Source organism: Gopherus flavomarginatus, chromosome 2, assembly GCF_025201925.1.
Source record: "Gopherus flavomarginatus isolate rGopFla2 chromosome 2, rGopFla2.mat.asm, whole genome shotgun sequence".
Classification (NCBI taxonomy): Eukaryota; Metazoa; Chordata; order Testudines; family Testudinidae; genus Gopherus; species Gopherus flavomarginatus.
In genome coordinates, this window is record NC_066618.1 from 299,495,584 (window position 1) to 299,517,304 (window position 21,721).

General features: G+C 54.3%; 1 protein-coding gene across 2 annotated transcripts in view; it reads left to right on the plus strand.

Annotated features, from left to right (window-relative positions):
- Positions 1-21,721, plus strand: part of ARHGAP39 (Rho GTPase activating protein 39) — a 423,196-nt gene that overhangs the window by 300,152 nt on the left and 101,323 nt on the right. The window lies entirely within an intron of this gene.

Here is a 21,721-nt window from a genome sequence, read left to right on the forward strand (position 1 = left end):
GTGACTGGCTATGGAGCTGCTCTCTGCACTGGGTGTCCAGCCCAGATTGGCTCTACTGTGGGGAGTTCTGTGTGAGATCCAGCATCAACCCCTGTCCATCCCTAGTGCAGACAGGGCCTGTGCTTCGCTCAGTAGCATTTACAGCATTTGGGCAGGGTTGGCAGTGGCGGGAAATGCTCTGGTAACCAAAGGTGCCTGCAGAAGCAGTGGTGGTTGCGATGGATGCAGTGAATGGGAAGGGGATGAAACACCGTGAATCGGCAGCAGCATTAATGAGTCCCCAGTGTGGGCTCAGCTGGCTTTTCATCATCCACCTTGGAGCTGAGTCACCGAGCAGGCTGTTCGGTGGTAAATTGCCTGCAGGTTTTTACAGCTATGATGTTGCTGGGATCTTTACCTTGCACCTGTTTGAATAGGTTTAGTTATTTATTGTAATGTGCCAGTTAGTAGAGGGGGGTGGGAGTGTAATTAACCAGAGCCAGTTAAATACATGACTTAGATTTCCTTGTTTGCTGATAGATTAACCTGATCTAGGGTTGGTTGGCCTTTATACTGCAAACCTGCATGGGGGAATGGGGGAAGGGAGGCACGAGGAAAGTACTGCTCTCTCTCTGTGGCCTGACAAGACATGGAGAGGTTTTTTTAAAAGGGGGAACCTACCTGATGTTTTAATGCTGAGAAATGGGTGCTAAAAAGGTGAGTGTTTGGGCAGATAAACGATCTCTATCAAATATCCTCTGAGCCAGCGTGTGCAGCCAATGAAGCAGTAAAGCGGGGTGGGAGCATGAGGGAGAGAGAGAGAGCTAACTGCTATTTCATTATAACATTTCACTCCGGTAGAATCTAAAGACAGCCCTGTCTGTCTTGTGTTAATGACAAGAGCAGGGCAGAGGGGGAGCAACACTACCAGCCACGCTCCAAAACTGGACACAGAACTCCAGCTAAAGACTAACCTAACTAATCGTGGAGCACTCCCCCTACGTGAACCAACCCTCACAGCAGCCACGTGAGATGGCAAAGCTCCGTTGTACAGAAGGGGAAACTGGAGCACAGAGAGGTTACCTGATGGCAAGCCTAGAGCAGAGCAAGGAGTAGAGCCCACTCATCCCCACGCTGATCCCCTTAGGAGGCTGCCGGGAAATGAGTTGTTGTGTACTCATTCATGCAGTAGTGGACCTCAGCTTTAGCTTTTTGCCTGACACGTCACCTTCTGTTCACGTGAATTGTTGCACAGTAACCTGTGTCCTGGCCATCTGTGGCTCAAATAACCTAGCTGGAACTGACAATGGTGACATTTAAAAATGGGACAGAACTCCCCAGACGAGATGGGCCTTTGTTCTGCAAGAGACACTTGTGTCTGGGAGATGAAGCCACCTGTTCCCAGCATGCAAAGTGAAATTCACCCTGCTGACGTGTACCAGCTCAGGGACACGTAGATACACCACTTACGTCCCACTTCAGCCCTGACTTAAGTCGTGACTAAATCTTGTGGGGCTTAAATACAGCCAGCCTGCTTGGATAAAGGAGGAGCACTGCATGCTGGGATCTAGCCTCCACCAGCCACATTTCCACCGAGGACAGTCTCATGCTGTGCTGTAGAACTTCATGCACTGTGGCTGCACTCGTACCACACCTCTCCACTTTAACATTTGTCTTGCTTGCTGATTCACACCTCGAAGGCACTCATCACCATCGTATCTAAGCACCTCACATGCATCAATAAATTAGCCTTGTAACCTGCCCCCCAGGCAGCCTTCACATGAGGTAGGGAAGTGTTAGTATCCCCAATTTACAGATTGTAAATTTACAATTTACAGTAAACTGAGGCACAGAGGAGGGAAGTGACTGATCCAAAGTCATCCAGTGAATCAGTTGCAAAGGATGGAATAGAATTCAGCTCATCTGACTCCTAGATCTTTGTTATAAGCCTTGGTTCAATGCAGCACTTCAGTGTGCGCTTAAAGTTAAGCACATGCTTAAATGCTTTGCCGAATCAGGGAATTTTTAATGACAAGGGAGCATCCAGAAGAGAGTATCTGCATCTCACACAGGTCCAGTGTCCTCTTGTCAAGGGTTCATAGAATAAACAATACCTTAAACCTTGGCCATGTGAGCTGCCCGGACCCCATGGACTCCAACAGAGCTAATTGGGGGAGTAAAGTACTCAGGTGTTGGCAGGATCAGTGTGGTCATGGGACAGTCTCCTTCTTCTGGGACAGTCTCAGTTTTTCCTGTGATGTCCTAGGACAGCTGAATGTTCTGGTTTTTCATTTGATGAATCAAAATGTATACATTCTATATAACTACAAAATGTGTTACCAGCTGTAGTGCTGGCCCAGGCAGGATCTACGGAACGAGTGTTCAGTGTGAGGAGTGGTGTTTGGAGTGAAGGGAAGAGTCGAATGAGCATAGACACTCTCCCCAAGCAGCTGTTTTGCTTGAAGTGAATGTTAAGGACACTTGTTAAGTCGGACACAAGTCATTGAAAAAATCCTGTGCTCCGAGAAGGGTGCCCGTCTTGCTGTGAGTGAGCAGCTGGGGACAGTGACACGCTCACTTTTTTAAAGTGAAATTTTGTCTTTTGTACAAGTATTTCACAAGCTTTAAAAAAATGTAAAGACTGAGCCTGTTTGGTTTTTGATCAAATACTCCTGGCAAAAAATAGGCTACATACCCCCCTTTTCTCTGTCTCGCATTTGATATTTCTGGGCTAAAATTCCATTCTGCATTCAGCACCTTTCTCCCCTGCAGTGCTGTAGTGGGAAGCACAAGTCCAACCTCTTCTTCCCGGCTATTTTTAGCTCTCAGCTGGAAGACAGTTTGGCAAAAGGGTTTTCCCTGTGCCAGGTGCATTGATTACAGTTGAACTGGTTAAACGGCCAGACTTGCAGAACGCTCAGGTTTCTGTCTGAGCAGCTTAGGCCCTAGAGAGAATCGAATCCCCTTTGTTCTGTTTACCCCGTAACAGCATAGCTGCTTAGCATATCCGTAGCACCGGCCAGCATCGGAGCGCTTCACAGACACACGTTGGGCTGGTTTGTTTCTTTACGTTGTCTGTACAAGCAGGCTGAATGGGTTTCTCCTGTTTGGTTTTTATCTTTGAAATTCATCTTTTTGCTGGAGGTCTGTCACTGGCCCCTTAAGTGGAGTCAGGCTCAGCCTTACCTGTCAGTAGCAGTTGTCCCCGAGCTGATCCTGATCTGATGGTGTCACGGAGTGTGGGGGAGTCCGGCCCTGCACCCCTCTTCCTGGGACCCACAGTGACTCTCAGCCAGCCAGTAAAACAGAAGGTTTATTGGACAACAGGAACACAGGTTACAGCAGAGCTTGCAGGCACAGTCAGGACCCCTCCACCGAGTCCTTCTGGGCTTTCAGGGTGCTTGGATCCTAGCTAGGATACCCTGAATTCTGCCCACACAGCCCCAAGCCCAAACTCAAACTGCTTCCCTCCTGCCGCTCCCTTCCTTTGTCCCCTTCCCGGGCAAAGGTGTTGACCTTTCCCCTCCCTTACCTAGCTCAGGTTACAGGCCCTGGCATCGTCCATCTCCTAAAGTCCTCCCCTGCTCTCCCACTCCCCACACAGACAGTCCCTACTGCATCACATCTCTCCCCCCTTCGAGACTGAACTGAGCGGGGTCACTCTGCCCAGTGACCTGGGGAAGTTCAGGGTCCCCTCTCCGGGACAACGCATCCGCTGTCAGGTTGGCACTTCCCTTCACATGGACCACGTCCATGTCATAGTCCTGCAGGAGCAGGCTCCACCTCAGGAGCTTGGCGTTGGCTCCTTTCATCTGGTGCAGCCAGGTCAGGGGAGAGTGGTCGGTGTACACGGTGAAGTGTCGCCCAAAGAGATATGGCTCTAGCTTCTTAAGGGCCCACACCATGGCCAGGCATTCCTTCTCGATGGCCGCGTAGCTTTGTTCCCGGGGTAGCAGCTTCTTACTCAGGTACACGATGGGTTGTCTCTCCCCCTTTTCATCCTCCTGCATTAACACCGCCCCCAGTCCCGTGTCTGAGGCATCGGTGAACACCATAAAGGGTTTGTCAAAATCTGGGTTTGCCAGAACTGGGTCGCTAACCAGAGCCTCCTTCAGCGCCCGGAAAGCCTCCTGGCACTGCTCAGTCCAGATCACCTTGTCTGGCTTCCCCTTTTTGCACAGTTCAGTGATGGGGCCGGCTATGGCACTGAAGTGGGGCACGAACCTTCGATAGTACCCCGCCATCCCAATAAAGGCCTGGACCTGCTTTTTGGTTTGGGGAGCAGGCCAGTCTCTGATCACCTCCACCTTGGCTGGTTCCGGCTTCAGGCAGCCGCTCCCCACCCGATGGCCCAGGTAAGATACTTCAGCCATCCCCACCTTGCACTTCTCAGCCTTTACTGTTAACCCAGCCTTTCGGAGTCGGTCCAGGACTTGTTTAACCTGGGACACGTGGTCCTCCCAGGTCTGGCTGAAGACGCAGATGTCGTCAATATACGCCACGGCAAAACTCTCCATCCCCCTCAGTAGCTGATCCACCAGGCGCTGGAAGGTGGCCGGCGCTCCCTTGAGGCCGAAGGGCAGGGTCAAAAACTCATAGAGCCCCAGAGGGGTGATAAAGGCCGATTTCAGCCTGGCATCTGCGTCCAGCGGCACTTGCCAGTAGCCTTTGGTAAGATCCATAGTGGTGAGGTACCGTGCACCTCCCAGCTTGTCTAGGAGCTCGTCAGGCCTGGGCATAGGGTAGGCATCAGATACGGTGATGGCATTGAGCTTTCGATAGTCCACACAGAACCGGATTGACCCATCCTTCTTGGGAACCAGCACTACTGGCGAGGCCCAAGGGCTGGAAGACGGCTGGATCACCCCCAAAGCCAGCATGTCCCTGACCTCTCTTTCAAGATCCTGGGCAGTTTTACCAGTGACCCGAAAAGGGGAGCATCTTATAGGGGGGTGTGACCCCGTCTCCACCCGGTGGACAGTCAAATTAGTGCGTCCAGGCTGGTTGGAAAACAGCTGTCGGTACAGATGCAGCACCCCTCTGATCTCAGCGTGCTGGCCCGGGGTCAGTTGCTCAGAGAGGGGAATCGCCTCCAGGGGGGAACCAGCTTTTGTCCCAGGGAATAGATCCACTAAGGGGTCATCTCCCTGCCCCTCCCAATGTCCACACACGGCCAACACCACATTCCCCCTGTCATAGTATGGTTTCATCATGTTCACATGGTACACCCGACGGTGATGTGCCCGGTTTGACAGCTCCACCACATAGTTTACCTCATTCAGTTGCTTGATAACCTTGAAGGGCCCTTCCCAGGCGGCCTGGAGTTTGTTTCTCCTCACGGGGATAAGAACCATCACCTGATCCCCGGTGGCGAAGTCACGGGCTCGTGCTGTGCGGTCATACCAGACCTTCTGCCTCCTCTGGGCTCGGGCCAGATTCTCCCTGGCCAGGCCCATGAGCTCGGCCAGTCTTTCCCGGAAGGTCAGGACATACTCCACCACTGACTCTCCCTCGGGAGAGGCCTTCCCCTCCCATTCGTCCCTCATCAGGTCTAGGGGCCCCCTCACCCGCCTTCCATACAACAGTTCGAAAGGTGAAAACCCGGTAGATTCCTGGGGTACCTCCCTGTACGCAAACAGCAGGTGAGGTAAGTACTTGTCCCAATCTTGCGGATGCTGGTTCATAAATGTTTTTAGCATCATCTTCAGCGTCCCGTTGAACCTTTCTACCAGCCCGTTGGACTGGGGGTGATACGCTGAGGCCCAGTTGTGCTGGACCCCACATTTCTGCCATAAGGACCGGAGCAGGGCCGACATGAAGTTGGACCCCTGGTCCGTTAAGACCTCCTTGGGGAACCCCACCCGGCTGAAAATTGTCAGCAGCGCATCTGCCACTGTGTCTGCTTCGATAGAGGACAAGGCCACTGCCTCGGGGTAGCGAGTGGCAAAATCCACCACCACCAGGATGTATTTCTTCCCTGACCGGGTCATCTTGCTGAGAGGTCCCACTATGTCCATGGCCACCTTCTGGAAAGGTTCTTCTATGATGGGTAAAGGCCTCAAAGCCGCTTTCCCCTTGTCCCGGGCCTTCCCCACCCTCTGGCAGGGGTCACAGGATTGGCAGTACTGTCGGACATGGGTAAAGACCCCAGGCCAGTAAAAGTTCTGTAGCAGCCTCTGCCTGGTGTGCCGGATTCCCTGGTGCCCTGCGAGAGGGATGTCATGGGCCAGGTACAGCAGCTTGTGACGGAACTTCTGGGGAACCACCAGCTGCCTCCTGATCCCCCATGACTCTACTTCCCCTGGGGGAGCCCATTCTCGGTACAGGAACCCCTTCTCCCACAGGAACCTCTCCTTGCAACCTCTCCTCATGGTCTGTACCGCACTAAGGTCAGCCCGGTCCCTGTGCTTCCGCAAGGAGGGATCTTTCTGCAACTCGACCTGGAACTCAGCAGCTGGGACAGGAATGGGGACCGGCTCTCTCTTGCTGGCTGGGTCTGAGGCCGCAGCCTCTCTGCACCGTGCCCCTGGGCGTTCCCCGCTCCCTGAGTTAGGGTCCTGCACCTCAGGTCGAGTACCTTCCCCGTTTTCGGGGTGCAGTGCCATTTGCCGACTCTGACTACGAGTCACGACCAGGGCACTCTGGGTGTTACTAGGCCAGTCCTCAAGGTCCCCTCCCATTAACACGTCAGTGGGCAAATATTGGTGTACCCCCACATCTTTGGGGCCCTCCTTGGCCCCCCATTTCAGGTGTACCCTTGCCACGGGTACCTTGAATGGGGTCCCGCCCACGCCCATCAGGGTCAGGTAGGTGTCGGGCACCATCCGATCTGAGGCCACCACCTCGGGCCGGGCCAGCGTCACCTCTGCGCCCGTGTCCCAGTACCCAGTGACCTTCCTCCCATCCACTTCCAGGGAAACAATGCACTCTTTCCGGAGGGGCAGCCCCGCGCCCACCCGGTAAACCAAAAACCCGGAACCGGGAGCATCCATAGGTGGTATGTTGCCAACCCCCCTTTCCTGGGAATGTAGCCCCTCCTCCGATTGGGTTTTTACCCAGTCCACCCTCTGCGGGTTGGGTCTGCTTGGTCTGTCCCTGAGCTTGGGGCACTGGGCCCGTATGTGACCTCGTTGGCCACAGCGATAGCAGCCCATATCTCGTGGGTCCCCTTGAGTGGGTCGGAGGGACCTGCCGCTGGATGTTCCCCTTTTGGGGGGGTTCTCCATGTTGATTACAGATTGCTCTCACCCCTCGCTCCACCGATATGGCCACCAGGTGCCCGTTATCTACCGGGTAATGAGCGTTGGAATAGGGCGGAGGTTCGATCACTGGATGCCCTGGGGGGGGGGTGACAAGTGCCCAAGGGTAGTGACGGGGAGAACGCAAGCAATCAGTCGTAGTGTTAAAGATTAAGGATTTATTAAATGAGTCACAGATAAGGATAAGGGATAACACAATTAGTTACAGCTTGGGCTTACAATATAATACTAGAACAAATAACACAAACACTACAATTACAAATAGAAGCTGGCCCTGGTATTTTTCTAAGTCCCAGTAATTATTCAGGTCGTCCCAGGGGTTAGTAAAAGTGATATTGGTGCTATTAATAATCATAAATGCAGCAACTAATCTTATTAAACACAAATTGCGAGGCTCAACTGGTCCCCCTTGCGTTCAAGGTTTCCTGGTCAACGGGTTTCCCCTAGCAGGAGCCTTGGGGCGGCTGGAACCAGTCTCTGCCTCTTATCTAACAACACAGATGTACAGATATCCTTAACAACTAATTATACTTACACATACAAACCACAAAAGTTTCATTACGGCCGGCAAGCAGTCAGGCTCTGGGGAACGCGTGAGCCAGGAGAGAGAGACTGCAGGGTGATCAATCCTGGATACGGTTCGACGGGAATTCGATTTCTCTCTGCCCGTCCCCGGGGGGGGCCAACAATATATAACGAATTTTTCGTCATAATTTACAATAAGCCAATTGCAGGGTCGCGAGTGGCTCATGCCCATACAAGGGAGGCAATCGGCCCCCAGCATCTCTACTCAGGAAGCAACCGTCTGGGGGAAACTTCCCCTCCTCAGGTCGGCCGACCGCAAGGTGCTGTTTCCTGTTACAAGTTCTGCTTTCTGAGCAGCTATGTGATCAGTGGCAGTTCTGGGGGCTGGGGGAAAATTCCGTTGGGGGGTGGAGGCCGAAGCACTTGTTGTATGGCCCTGGGGCCAAACTTGGGGGTCTAACATGCCCCCATGCTCCGGCCGACAACGCCCAACATACCTAAACCTCAGTGTCCGAGTCAGCGTCCGCTCCTACGAGCGGACGCGTCTCAGTGGCCGAGGCAATAAGGGCACTTCCCACCATCCGCCGAACACAGGCCTTAACAAAAGCACACCCGAGGCAGAGGAGGCAGAGGCCCACCACGAGCGACACAAAAAGGGCCTGAAAATAAGACTTATAGGCTCCAAGGCCCAGCCACTCCAGCCATGACCAGAAGCGGAAGGTCTCTCTGGACTCACGCACAGCAGTTCCCAAGGCCTGAAGGTCATTAATCACTTCAGTTAAGTTTCCAGAAATAGAAGACAGAGAGATACAGCACTTATCTTTAAACTGTGGATACATAGATATGAGGGTTTCACAAAAATCCCGTGATTGCAACAAAAATTGTATCATTAAGCGATTCTGAAAAGAATAATCTGCTAATTCACCTAATCGCTGATTAACTAAGCTAAAGCCCTTTGCAGTGGTGTTGGCTAGCGTTTCTATAGCTAACGATTGGAATAATACTTGCTCACGCAATAACATATATCCTACGGGGTTAAATGAGACCACTGAAGATACTACAGAGGACAACGCACCCTTTGCCCTCTCCCACCATCCCCAAGAACGTCGAACCCGCCCGACTGAACTGGGCTGCCAGGTCTTAACGTAAATGCCACCTCCTTTTATTAAAATAGAACCAATGGTACATACACCTCTAGGATTGGGAGGAAGCACCGCATAGGCTGCCTTGCCACACAGCCAAAAGTGCCCGGGTCTGAGGAACCAAGGGGAAAAGGTCGAGTCCTGACATGCCGAGCCTCCCTTAAAAACTAACTTCTTAATGTGGCTGTGGGATAGATATGTGTGCTTAAGGGGCTGATAGAAGTTTTTGCCGTTATAAGTGTTGCCGCCGGACCCAATTTTCCGGCCGCGGTTACTGCATAAAACGGGGGGTGGGGACGTACGATTGAAAATAGGGCTGCTGGCCGTCTCATTTCCATCTACCAGCTGCCACTGGGAACAATTGGGGTAAGCCCCAACCCAACTGGTTTCTGTTCGATTATGTCCCAAAAAGGCCCAACAGTGGGATGCCATGGGCCTTTCCCCAGGTGACAAGGGGAGTGGGCCCATACGACGTACCCTAATTTCATTAAAAATAGGAAAAACAAGGGGGGAAATGGGGTCAAAAAGATCATTTGTGCAACCTGTCCATTGTACGGTGGGGAGCCACTGAGCAAAGGGGGAAGAACAATTGAGGGGATTATTAATACTACTAAAGTTAAACACTAACGGCAATAAATCAAACAAAGGCCTATTTACAGACAGCCTGTTGGAACATGCAAGACAGTTATCAGAGGTCAGCGAAGATAAGTCGATGTTTCCTCCCAGGGCTTCCTGGATCCAATAGGCTGCGAACAGAAGCTGATGGATATTTTCGCCCACACGATACCGTCTCGGGTTCAGCAGAGGTGGGTCCCTCTGATCGTTGTTCTGGCTTCCCGCCGCTATGGCGAACTGTAAGACAGAACAGAAGGCGGCCTTATTGGCCCCCGTTAGTTCGTTCCCGACTCGGAACGCTTGCTTATCCAGTTATGATGGACCAAGGTGTGGGTGCCCCGGGCATCCACAATCGTGTAGGTGTTAGGATATTTACCTGCACTTACAATTTGGGCAGCATAGGGTTCTCGGTGACCTGAGGCCTGTGGCTCAGCCACCCAGACTAGTTGGTCAGGCTGATATACGGGAGTCCAGGGGCCTCTAGGTCTGGGGCTGATTTCAGGCCAACGAGAATAGTTTGCATTGAGAGAGATTAGAACCTGCGGTAATAGTGCACTCCAACCCTTATAGTCAGCGTTGGGATTAACTGAACGTATCATGGTTTTCAGAACCCCGATTTTCCGCTCTACAACACCATTACTTTCGGGGTGATACTTCAAGTGAATATGGAGGGAAGCCCCCCATCCCAGCACTAATGCTTCAAAACGTTTGCTGGTAAACGGGGGTCCTCCATCTGCTTGAACTTCGGAGGGCACACCCCATGCTGCGGCTACCTGTTGCAGTGCCCCAGCCACAGCCGCAGCCGTGGTGGTATTCAGGGGAATACAGTGAGTTTGACGGGAGCCCAAATCTACCACTACCAGAGCCTTTGGGTGGCGACGGGCTCCAGGTAGGGGTCCCATTAAATCTATTTGCCACACCGCGCCAGGAGGGAAATACTCCGCAGCGTACGCCCACCGCTCATAACGCGGGCGGTTTTGGGACTTGATTTGTGCACACTTAAGGCAGGACTGCACGATTCTTTCACAGTCCTGTCGCCGTACCTCAGGTTTTCCCTGAGCACCTAGGGCTAACTGATTGTATAGGCGGCCGCTAGGCAAATGCCCCCAATCCTCATGAAGCCATTGGAGGAATGGGTCGGTGTTTAGCTGGGGCTGCTGCCCCAGGCACACTTGGGGGGCTTGAATTTCCCTCATTCTGTGATCCAATTCGGAGTGGAGGGGATTAGAGTTAGGACGATGTGACGGGCAATGGGTTATAAACCAGGGCCGGGAGAACTTACGTACGAGGTCAAAAATAGTCTCCCACAGTGGCATGAACGCTGTGGGATTAGCCTCTCCCGTGAGGATGCTGAGACAAAATTGTGAGTCTATACCCAATACGACCTGAGCAGAAACGGAATGGGCCTGGGTAACGTGCTGGGCAGCGAGAAGGACCCCATGGACTTCGCTATGCTGGGCCGATGAACCCGGGGGAAGGAGATCAACCTGGAAATGGTCACATTTAGCACAGAGAACTCCTGCCCGGGGGGTCGGGGAAGTGCCCCCGTCGGACACAATCCAGGGGTCATATTTTGTTTCTATACACAAGGGCTCCGAGGCCGCTGGGAATCGGACATCGTTTGGCAGCGATTTAAGCGTCCATTCCCGCCACGTGATTTCCCCCAAATAACACAGCTGTTGCCAAGTTAGGCTGGTCCCGTGAAAACTGGGGGGGGCAGGCGCGTGAGCCAAGGAATAAGGTGTACCTCGGGGCCTATCAGGGTCCCTTTACTAGATAGCGGGGCCCAAATGCGTGCCTCGCCTGCGGCTAGTAACATAAGTCCTATGGGTCCATATCGATACTGAGGACCCTTGAGCCGTCGGGCCCAGTTATAGACCGGTTGCCCGTCTTGTGATACCGAGTACCCATAGTGATGTTGTGTAAAGAACAGGGTAATGGTAAAAGGTGAATCCCTTTTATATCGCGCTAGCCGTGGGTTAGAGGCAAACCAGGTGGCTATTCGTTCCAAGCTCTTTTGGGCCTCAGGACTCCATATTTCCCGTTTCCGTTTGGACGAGAGGGGTTCCTGGATCGTTTCCAGGTCTACAAGGTGTTTATCTGGAATGAAGTGTCGGTGATAATTAATCAGGCCTAAAAGTCTCTGTAGTTGCTTTTTATTCTCGGGTGGGTCCTTAACCCAAGGGTCTAAAATCCCCGAGGTGGGTTGGCCACAGTTATAGGGGTCATAATGTTGGCCTAAGAAGGAAAAGCTTTGAGAGGGCACGAGGTGGCTTTTTCTCTCATTAATTCGCCACCCATTGGCCCTTAGTTCGGCTACCACGGTGTTAGTTACGTGTTGGACTATGTGTTCGTTGGGCCCAATTATGATTATATCGTCCACATAGGCTAGAATGGTGGTGCCCCCAGTGGCTTCTATCCCCTTTAAGGTTTTTGCAAGAGCGGCCGTGGCCAAGGTGGGGGAATTACAGAACCCTTGAGGGCACACCTTCCACTGGTACTGTGCGCCCTGGAAAGCGAAATTTAGAATTTGGGGTTTATCCTCCAACGGGATTTGATAGAACATATCCTTTAAATCTAGGGTGCAGGCCCACCTCCCACTGGCATCGCTTAGCTGTTGCCGTATTTCTGGAATGGTGGCTGGGCCTGCGAATGGGAGGTGTCGGACTCGGCTATTTGCCTGCCTATAGTCAATGACCAGTCGAAATTCAGAGGGGTTGCCGGGCTTGGGGATACCCCAGCCGGGAGATAGATAATTTGACGCGGTCGCCTGTGCTATCCGTCCCTCCTTTAATAATTGATCGAGGAGTTGCTTAATCAGGGGGATGCCTTCAGGCTTCGTGGGAATGGGAGAGAATTTCCATGAACTGTTATTAACAAGCTCGGGGCAATAAGGGGGGGGGGGCTTCGGGCGACAGGGTGACAGGCAGAACCTGACAGACTTGTTTTTGTAATCGCAGTCGTTTGATATCCCCAACCCCCAGCAAATTTGTTCCTCCCAACAAAGCCTTAACTTTTCGCTTATACCCCTTATGAATCAAAGTAAAGCTGACTACAGGCTTTTCTTCAATACTGTTAAGACCCTGAATAAACATAGTAGAACTTGTGGGTACATGAGGCACATCGGATTTTATAACAGAGATTTGAGCTCCGGTGTCCAACAAAAAAGATACAGGGGTGTAAGGGGGTTTAGGACCGGCTACCAATAGGGTGTGATATGGTCGATCATCCCAAGTGTCTGTGGAGGCCGGGGCGCACCCGGCCTCTACTCGTTTTTTGTCCTCAAATAGTCATCCCAGTCCTTCCATCCTAACTGTTTCCCCAAATCTTGCTGCTGGGAAGCGGACATCTTCCGCAGTGCTTCCTTGGGGATCCCCTTATGTAACAGGAACCCAAAAAGTGCTCTTTCAGCCTTGGTTCGTTCAGGGTGTTTAGGCTGACCCTTGTTAACAGGGCTCTCAGCTGGAAGGGCTGAAATGGGGTTCTTCGGGGCTGGTGGCATTCGGAGCCGGGACACGGCCTCATATAAGGTAATAAGGGGTTGCCCAACCCAACCATGCAACAGCAGGAGTCCCCCTGTGTCAATCGGTGGGGCGCCATCTACGGCCAAGTCCACCGCGTCCCGTTGGACCGGAATTTGAGTGGGATCTGTGACATAAATAAAGGGGACACCTGACTGAACCTGTTGCTGGTCTAAATTTAACGGTACCACTTGTGGGTTCCACACTATGATGGACGCTCCGGCAATAGCCCAGATGATCTCATGGGGTGTATTTACGCTGCCGGGAGGTACATACAGTCCCTTAAAACTGCCTTTCATGGCCAAGACGGCCGCGGCCGGGGTGGTGAGCGGCCATACCTCATTTCCCAAGAGATGATGACCCGGGAACCCCGACGCCCAATTGGACGTTTTGGCCAGAACAGCGGCTTCCTCCCTATCTACCATCTCTGCCCCGTGATCCAGGGCCAGACGACCCAGCCACACTAGGGGTGCCTCGCCCTCCCTGCGCCTCGTGTCTGCTAAGAATTCCTTCATCTCCGCCTTGGTGCGAGTTCGGTACTCGGTAGTCGTAACTGTCTGACCTGTATAATAATCCACCTTACTTTTGGTGATAGCAACAGGCATGGCCTCTGTCACGGAGTGTGGGGGAGTCCGGCCCTGCTCCCCTCTTCCTGGGCCCCACAGTGACTCTCAGCCAGCCAGTAAAACAGAAGGTTTATTGGGCAACAGGAACACAGGTTACAGTAGAGCTTGCAGGCACAGTCAGGACCCCTCCACCGAGTCCTTCTGGGCTTTCAGGGTGCTTGGATCCTAGCTAGGATACCCTGAATTCCGCCCACACAGCCCCAAGCCCAAACTCAAACTGCTTCCCTCCTGCCACTCCCTTCCTTTTTCCCCTTCCCGGGCAAAGGTGTTGACCTTTCCCCTCCCTTACCTAGCTCAGGTTACAGGCTCTGGCATCGTCCATCTCCTAAAGTCCTCCCCTGCTCTCCCACTCCCCACACAGACAGTCCCTACTGCATCACATCTCTCCCCCCTTCGAGACTGAACTGAGCGGGGTCACTCTGCCCAGTGACCTGGGGAAGTTCAGGGTCCCCTCTCCGGGACAACGCATCCGCTGTCAGGTTGGCACTTCCCTTCACATGGACCACATCCATGTCATAGTCCTGCAGGAGCAGGCTCCACCTCAGGAGCTTGGCGTTGGCTCCTTTCATCTGGTGCAGCCAGGTCAGGGGAGAGTGGTCGGTGTACACGGTGAAGTGTCGCCCAAAGAGATATGGCTCTAGCTTCTTAAGGGCCCACACCATGGCCAGGCATTCCTTCTCGATGGCCGCGTAGCTTTGTTCCCGGGGTAGCAGCTTCTTACTCAGGTACACGATGGGGTGTCTCTCCCCCTTTTCATCCTCCTGCATTAACACCGCCCCCAGTCCCGTGTCTGAGGCATCGGTGAACACCATAAAGGGTTTGTCAAAATCTGGGTTTGCCAGAACTGGGTCACTAACCAGAGCCTCCTTCAGCGCCCGGAAAGCCTCCTGGCACTGCTCAGTCCAGATCACCTTGTCTGGCTTCCCCTTTTTGCACAGTTCAGTGATGGGGCCGGCTATGGCACTGAAGTGGGGCACGAACCTTCGATAGTACCCTGCCATCCCAATAAAGGCCTGGACCTGCTTTTTGGTTTGGGGAGCAGGCCAGTCTCTGATCACCTCCACCTTGGCTGGTTCCGGCTTCAGGCAGCCGCTCCCCACCCGATGGCCCAGGTAAGATACTTCAGCCATCCCCACTTTGCACTTCTCAGCCTTTACTGTTAACCCAGCCTTTCGGAGTCGGTCCAGGACTTGTTTAACCTGGGACACGTGGTCCTCCCAGGTCTGGCTGAAGACGCAGATGTCGTCAATATACGCCACGGCAAAACTCTCCATCCCCCTCAGTAGCTGATCCACCAGGCGCTGGAAGGTGGCCGGCGCTCCCTTGAGGCCGAAGGGCAGGGTCAAAAACTCATAGAGCCCCAGAGGGGTGATAAAGGCCGATTTCAGCCTGGCATCTGCGTCCAGCGGCACTTGCCAGTAGCCTTTGGTAAGATCCATAGTGGTGAGGTACCGTGCACCTCCCAGCTTGTCTAGGAGCTCATCAGGCCTGGGCATAGGGTAGGCATCAGATACGGTGATGGCATTGAGCTTTCGATAGTCCACACAGAACCGGATTGACCCATCCTTCTTGGGAACCAGCACTACTGGCGAGGCCCAAGGGCTGGAAGACGGCTGGATCACCCCCAAAGCCAGCATGTCCCTGACCTCTCTTTCAAGATCCTGGGCAGTTTTACCAGTGACCCGAAAAGGGGAGCATCTTATAGGGGGGTGTGACCCGGTCTCCACCCGGTGGACAGTCAAATTAGTGCGTCCAGGCTGGTTGGAAAACAGCTGTCGGTACAGATGCAGCACCCCTCTGATCTCAGCGTGCTGGCCCGGGGTCAGTTGCTCAGAGAGGGGAATCGCCTCCAGGGGGGAACCAGCTTTTGTCCCAGGGAATAGATCCACTAAGGGGTCATCTCCCTGCCCCTCCCAATGTCCACACACGGCCAACACCACATTCCCCCTGTCATAGTATGGTTTCATCATGTTCACATGGTACACCCGACGGTGATGTGCCCGGTTTGACAGCTCCACCACATAGTTTACCTCATTCAGTTGCTTGATAACCTTGAAGGGCCCTTCCCAGGCGGCCTGGAGTTTGTTTCTCCTCACGGGGATAAGAACCATCACCTGATCCCCGGTGGCGAAGGCACGGGCTCGTGCTGTGCGGTCATACCAGACCTTCTGCCTTCTCTGGGCTCGGGCCAGATTCTCCCTGGCTAGGCCCATGAGCTCGGCCAGTCTTTCCCGGAAGGTCAGGACATACTCCACCACTGACTCTCCCTCGGGAGAGGCCTTCCCCTCCCATTCGTCCCTCATCAGGTCTAGGGGCCCCCTCACCCGCCTTCCATACAACAGTTCGAAAGGTGAAAACCCGGTAGATTCCTGGGGTACCTCCCTGTACGCAAACAGCAGGTGAGGTAAGTACTTGTCCCAATCTTGCGGATGCTGGTTCATAAATGTTTTTAGCATCATCTTCAGCGTCCCGTTGAACCTTTCTACCAGCCCGTTGGACTGGGGGTGATACGCTGAGGCCCAGTTGTGCTGGACCCCACATTTCTGCCATAAGGACCGGAGCAGGGCCGACATGAAGTTGGACCCCTGGTCCGTTAAGACCTCCTTGGGGAACCCCACCCGGCTGAAAATTGTCAGCAGCGCATCTGCCACTGTGTCTGCTTCGATAGAGGACAAGGCCACCGCCTCGGGGTAGCGAGTGGCAAAATCCACCACCACCAGGATGTATTTCTTCCCTGACCGAGTCGTCTTGCTGAGAGGTCCCACTATGTCCATGGTCACCTTCTGGAAAGGTTCTTCTATGATGGGTAAAGGCCTCAAAGCCGCTTTCCCCTTGTCCCGGGCCTTCCCCACCCTCTGGCAGGGGTCACAGGATTGGCAGTACTGTCGGACATGGGTAAAGACCCCAGGCCAGTAAAAGTTCTGTAGCAGCCTCTGCCTGGTGCGCCGGATTCCCTGGTGCCCTGCGAGAGGGATGTCATGGGCCAGGTACAACAGCTTGTGACGGAACTTCTGGGGAACCACCAGCTGCCTCCTGATCCCCCATGACTCTACTTCCCCTGGGGGAGCCCATTCTCGGTACAGGAACCCCTTCTCCCACAGGAACCTCTCCTTGCAACCTCTCCTCATGGTCTGTACCGCACTAAGGTCAGCCCGGTCCCTGTGCTTCCGCAAGGAGGGATCTTTCTGCAACTCGGCCTGGAACTCAGCAGCTGGGACAGGAATGGGGACCGGCTCTCTCTTGCTGGCTGGGTCTGAGGCCGCAGCCTCTCTGCACCGTGCCCCTGGGCGTTCCCCGCTCCCTGAGTTAGGGTCCTGCACCTCAGGTCGAGTACCTACCCCGTTTTCTGGGTGCAGTGCCATTTGCCGACTCTGACTACGAGTCACGACCAGGGCACTCTGGGTGTTACTAGGCCAGTCCTCAAGGTCCCCTCCCATTAACACGTCAGTGGGCAAATATTGGTGTACCCCCACATCCTTGGGGCCCTCCTTGGCCCCCCATTTCAGGTGTACCCTTGCCACGGGTACCTTGAATGGGGTCCCGCCCACGCCCATCAGGGTCAGGTAGGTGTCGGGCACCATCCGATCTGAGGCCACCACCTCGGGCCGGGCCAGCGTCACCTCTGCGCCCGTGTCCCAGTACCCAGTGACCTTCCTCCCATCCACTTCCAGGGAAACAATGCACTCTTTCCGGAGGGGCAGCCCCGCGCCCACCCGGTAAACCAAAAACCCGGAACCGGGAGCATCCATAGGTGGTATGTTGCCAACCCCCCTTTCCTGGGAATGTAGCCCCTCCTCCGATTGGGTTTTTACCCAGTCCACCCTCTGCGGGTTGGGTCTGCTTGGTCTGTCCCTGAGCTTGGGGCACTGGGCCCGTATGTGACCTCGTTGGCCACAGCGATAGCAGCCCATATCTCGTGGGTCCCCTTGAGTGGGGCGGAGGGACCTGCCGCTGGATGTTCCCCTTTTGGGGGGGTTCTCCATAGGCCCCCTTTGGGAGGTCCCATGATGACTCTCTCTCTGCGTTGAGGCAGGCCTGCTCCTTCGAGTCTCCTCCCTGCCATCCCCTGCCCGACTGTCCACAAATTGGTCAGCCAGCTGGCCTGCATGCTGCGGGTTCTCCGGCTTCTGGTCCATCAACCACAGCCTCAGGTCGGACGGGCACTGCTCGTACAGGTGCTCCAGTATGAATAGGTCAAGCAGGTCCTCTTTAGTTTGGGCCCCAGCTGTCCACTTGCGGGCATACCCCTGCGCCCGGTTGACCAGTTGTAGGTATGTGACCTCACGGGTTTTACGCTGGCTCCGGAACTTTTTCCGGTACATCTCAGGAGTCAGCCCAAACTCACGGAGCAGGGCCTGTTTGAACAGTTCGTAGTCCCCTGCCTCCGCCCCTTTCAGTCGGCTGTACACCTCCACGGCTGTGGAGTCCAGTAAGGGGGTGAGAACTGCGATCCTGTCTGCAGGGTCAACCCTGTGCAGCTCGCAGGCATTCTCAAAGGCCGTCAGGAAGGTATCTATGTCCTCCCCCTCCTTGCGCCGGGGCAGCAAGTGCTTATCAAAGCTCTTTGTAGGCTTGGGTCCCCCCTCACTCACCGCAGCCGGAGCCTCACTGCTCCTCAGCCGGGCCAGGTCCAGCTCATGTTTACGCTGTTTCTCCTTCTCCTCCCACTCATGTTTACGCTGGTTCTCCTCATGTTTACGCTGGTTCTCCTCATGTTTACGCTGGTTCTCCTCATGTTTACGCTGTTTCGCCTTCTCCTCCAGCTCTCGCCTCTTTAACTCGAGCTCTTCCCGTCTCAGCTCCCTTTCATATTCCAGCCGCCTCCGTTCCACGGATGCCGAGCGTCGCTGGGAGGATCCCCTGCTGGGGGATGAGCTTCGCCGTAAGGCTCCCCTGCTGGCCGGGGGGGTCACGGTGCCCTCGGTATACACTGGGCTCCTCCCCGCCCTTCCTCTACGCCTAGGAAGGGGGGGTCTCGGGAAGCCCTCGTCTGCCGGCTGACCACTCCCAGCAGGGACAGACACTGGTGCCTGCACTGCATCTGCTCGGCTGCTTCCCTCAGAGACAGGGCTCCGTTCATTCATGCGGTCTCCCTCCTCCAGCTGGGCAATCAGCTGGTCCTTGGTGCGTCTCCCTGGGTGCAGCCCCCTCTGCTTGCACAGCTCTAGCAGGTCACACTTGCGCCGCTTGGCATACATCTTCCTGCTGCCCACTCACAGGCCGGGGTGCTCGCCGCTCCCCACGGTTTCCAGGGGGACCCCTAGTGCACCAGCCCTTCTTGAGGTCACCACCTCTCTGCCAGGGTCGAGCTGCAGACTCCTCCGCCCCTGGGACTGCTCGCTGCAATCCCCCGGGGGACCCTGTTACTGCAAAGTCCTTCTCACTGGGCACACACTCCCAGGGGTTAACCACCCCTTCGTTTTACTGCTCCCCAGTCACTTACTGCAGGAAGCGCCGTCCACGGGGTGCAGTATCTCCCGCCGCTGCCACCAGTTGTCACGGAGTGTGGGGGAGTCCGGCCCTGCTCCCCTCTTCCTGGGCCCCACAGTGACTCTCAGCCAGCCAGTAAAACAGAAGGTTTATTGGGCAACAGGAACACAGGTTACAGTAGAGCTTGCAGGCACAGTCAGGACCCCTCCACCGAGTCCTTCTGGGCTTTCAGGGTGCTTGGATCCTAGCTAGGATACCCTGAATTCCGCCCACACAGCCCCAAGCCCAAACTCAAACTGCTTCCCTCCTGCCACTCCCTTCCTTTTTCCCCTTCCCGGGCAAAGGTGTTGACCTTTCCCCTCCCTTACCTAGCTCAGGTTACAGGCTCTGGCATCGTCCATCTCCTAAAGTCCTCCCCTGCTCTCCCACTCCCCACACAGACAGTCCCTACTGCATCACAGCCTCCATCTGCCCCTTCTTCTCAGGCGCAGGTGGGGCTGAGGGGAGTGCGGGATAAATTAAAGGGCAAGGGGGGGCTTCATAAGGGGGTGGTCTCCCATCCTCCTGCTCTTTGCCACTTATCTCACACTCTGCGCTGTCGGTGTCGTTAGCAGCGGCTTGTTTAGCAGCAAACATAGTGCTTCCATGAAGGACCGCACAAAGGTCCAGCGTTTTGTTTAATGCGCTGAACAAGACCGTGGACACGTCTTCCAACTTATACTCGTCTGGTCTAAGTTTCCTTGTCCGCCTGGTCTGTTCCAATTCCTTCATTAAGTGGACTAACAACCCGTGGGCTGGATCACCCGGCTGTACCCGGGGCGGGAGTATGAATTTGGGAACGGTGGCCCCGGATCTTTTTATGATACGGCTACACTCGTTCCAAATGCCAGACGGTGTCTCGGTCCGACTAGTCTCCGCAACCCCCGTGCACTGGGATTGCAGGGAACTATCGGCCGGCTGACATTTAAAGGTGGGATGGCAATGGAGGAGACATCCTACGGCAGGCAGGGTTAATGAGGTTGTATAGCTTTTTGACCCTGACCCTGATTCTATAATACAAATCCAATCTAGGGTGGGCTTAGCAGACTGTCTGCTGGCCACTTGGTGAAATTGCAGGTGTTGAAATTGCTCGAGCTCAGATTGTTCACGGTCCCCACTACACCACGGGCACTGACCCTCCCGAAGGCATCCTGTTCGTGACGCCATGTTGATTACAGATTGCTCTCACCCCTCGCTCCACCGATATGGCCACCAGGTGCCCGTTATCTACCGGGTAATGAGCGTTGGAATAGGGCGGAGGTTCGATCACTGGATGCCCTGGGGGGGGGTGACAAGTGCCCAAGGGTAGTGACGGGGAGAACGCAAGCAATCAGTCGTAGTGTTAAAGATTAAGGATTTATTAAATGAGTCACAGATAAGGATAAGGGATAACACAATTAGTTACAGCTTGGGCTTACAATATAATACTAGAACAAATAACACAAACACTACAATTACAAATAGAAGCTGGCCCTGGTATTTTTCTAAGTCCCAGTAATTATTCAGGTCGTCCCAGGGGTTAGTAAAAGTGATATTGGTGCTATTAATAATCATAAATGCAGCAACTAATCTTATTAAACACAAATTGCGAGGCTCAACTGGTCCCCCTTGCGTTCAAGGTTTCCTGGTCAACGGGTTTCCCCTAGCAGGAGCCTTGGGGCGGCTGGAACCAGTCTCTGCCTCTTATCTAACAACACAGATGTACAGATATCCTTAACAACTAATTATACTTACACATACAAACCACAAAAGTTTCATTACGGCCGGCAAGCAGTCAGGCTCTGGGGAACGCGTGAGCCAGGAGAGAGAGACTGCAGGGTGATCAATCCTGGATACGGTTCGACGGGAATTCGATTTCTCTCTGCCCGTCCCCGGGGGGGGCCAACAATATATAACGAATTTTTCGTCATAATTTACAATAAGCCAATTGCAGGGTCGCGAGTGGCTCATGCCCATACAAGGGAGGCAATCGGCCCCCAGCATCTCTACTCAGGAAGCAACCGTCTGGGGGAAACTTCCCCTCCTCAGGTCGGCCGACCGCAAGGTGCTGTTTCCTGTTACAAGTTCTGCTTTCTGAGCAGCTATGTGATCAGTGGCAGTTCTGGGGGCTGGGGGAAAATTCCGTTGGGGGGTGGAGGCCGAAGCACTTGTTGTATGGCCCTGGGGCCAAACTTGGGGGTCTAACACTCCATAGGCCCCCTTTGGGAGGTCCCATGTTGACTCTCTCTCTGCGTTGAGGCAGGCCTGCTCCTTCGAGACTCCTCCCTGCCATCCCCTGCCCGACTGTCCACAAATTGGTCGGCCAGCTGGCCTGCATGCTGCGGGTTCTCCGGCTTCTGGTCCATCAACCACAGCCTCAGGTCGGACGGGCACTGCTCGTACAGGTGCTCCAGTATGAATAGGTCAAGCAGGTCCTCTTTAGTTTGGGCCCCAGCTGTCCACTTGCGGGCATACCCCTGCGCCCAGTTGACCAGTTGTAGGTATGTGACCTCACGGGTTTTACGCTGGCTCCGGAACTTTTTCCGGTACATCTCAGGAGTCAGCCCAAACTCGCGGAGCAGGGCCTGTTTGAACAGTTCGTAGTC